Here is a 1,490-nt window from a genome sequence, read left to right as displayed (position 1 = left end):
CAGTGTGTGGAGCTCTGAGAATGATTCATGTTTGGAAGCAGGAGTGGCATCCACTTCCTAAACCACATGCCTCTGGAAACTCTATGAACATAGAGAAATGACAATAGTTATAGTTCAGAGTTCAGGTCTTTTGTTCATAGGGTCACTATTAGTTGTGCTCAACTTGACTGCACTTAACAACAACAGTTTCCTTGGAGATCTTCTCAACTGTATGGCTCCACTGTGATGGTCAAACTTGGTTACCTGTTCCCTCTGTCACAGAGCAACCCAGGCAGATCCATCAAAGTGCTCCTTTCTCCATCCCTCATTAGTAAGGAGCAAGCTCTGGTGGCAGAGTCTGTAGGGAATTGTGCTGCTAACCCCACCACAGTGATAGCTCTCTGGTGTTTTGAATTCATTAATTAATGGCTCTGAAGGAGAAAGACGGGCAAGCTCCTCTTGTGATTTACGACCTCAGAAACCTGCTGGAAGGTCAGCTTTGAGTGAGTTCTGACTCAATGGCAATGAGTTTTGAGGTCAGTAATGATGATTTAATTCCTGTGTATGTGACTTAAGCGGAGCCAATCAGAGACTTCTTTTAGATTGGCATATGGATGCAGGAATTGCTAAACTGAAAAATTAAGAGCTGGTAGCCATTTTACTTACCATATGGAGAGAAGTATTTGGTGGCCTGGTAATAGGGAGTTGTGCTGCCAACCCAAAGATATATGATTTGAATCCACCACATGCTTCATGGAAAATAGGCAATCTGCTCTCATGTGATTTACAGTCTCTGAAAACCTGCTGGAACACCAGCTGAGTGGGTTCCAGCTCAGTGGTCCATAGCAACACTACATGGAGATATTTTTTTAATCAAAATAATGCTAAGGAAGACCAATAGAGCTATGAGACGGTGAGGGGGAGGAAGGGAACCATGAGGCTATCTTATGAGTTCTAAGATCTATTCTAAGGTTATTCATTCCCTGGCTTCTTTCATTATGTTGCTGTTCTTATAAGATGCTGTCAGGTCAACTGCGACTCATAACAATCCCATGAACAGAAATGAACCCTGCCCTATCCTGCATCATACTCATGATCTCTGATATTATCCAATAATGCCCCATTTAGTTTATACTAGTGTAAATGGAGTTCCCCTCTGATCCAAAAAAAGTCTTGATTGTACTCTGTTTGCAAATTTGTGCTCAGCATTTAGACATTGAAGCCCAATGCATCTCTGTTGTTTTGTCACGATAAGTTTTATTGGTACCGTGTCTGACCTATCAGCCTCTACATTTTCAACAGATGGAAGAGTTTTTCAAGTGAAATATGCTCTGGAAATGGTAGTATAGCTTTGGGATCAGGTGTAAAGATGGTTTTCTCTTTGGGATAGAAAAACTAGTCCTTTCTAAACTTTGTGAAGAAACGACTTTTAAAAAATTTTATTTTAGACTATTCTCTCCCCCATAGACTTCAATGCCGTAAACATATTTCATCCAGTTTTTCTCAGTCTT

The 1,490-nt window shown here is 40.9% G+C and overlaps 1 pseudogene; it reads left to right on the top strand.

Annotated features, from left to right (window-relative positions):
* The first annotated feature begins 1,205 nt into the window (after positions 1-1,205).
* LOC102843524 overlaps positions 1,206-1,490 on the top strand; it is a 1,607-nt pseudogene continuing 1,322 nt past the window's right edge.

The sequence above is a fragment of the Elephantulus edwardii genome, unplaced genomic scaffold, assembly GCF_000299155.1.
Source record: "Elephantulus edwardii isolate Elephantulus edwardi_28Jun2011 unplaced genomic scaffold, EleEdw1.0 scaffold00060, whole genome shotgun sequence".
NCBI lineage: Eukaryota > Metazoa > Chordata > Mammalia > Macroscelidea > Macroscelididae > Elephantulus > Elephantulus edwardii.
The sequence above is the reverse complement of the archived record's forward strand: the minus strand, read 5'-3'. Positions and strand labels throughout refer to the sequence as shown.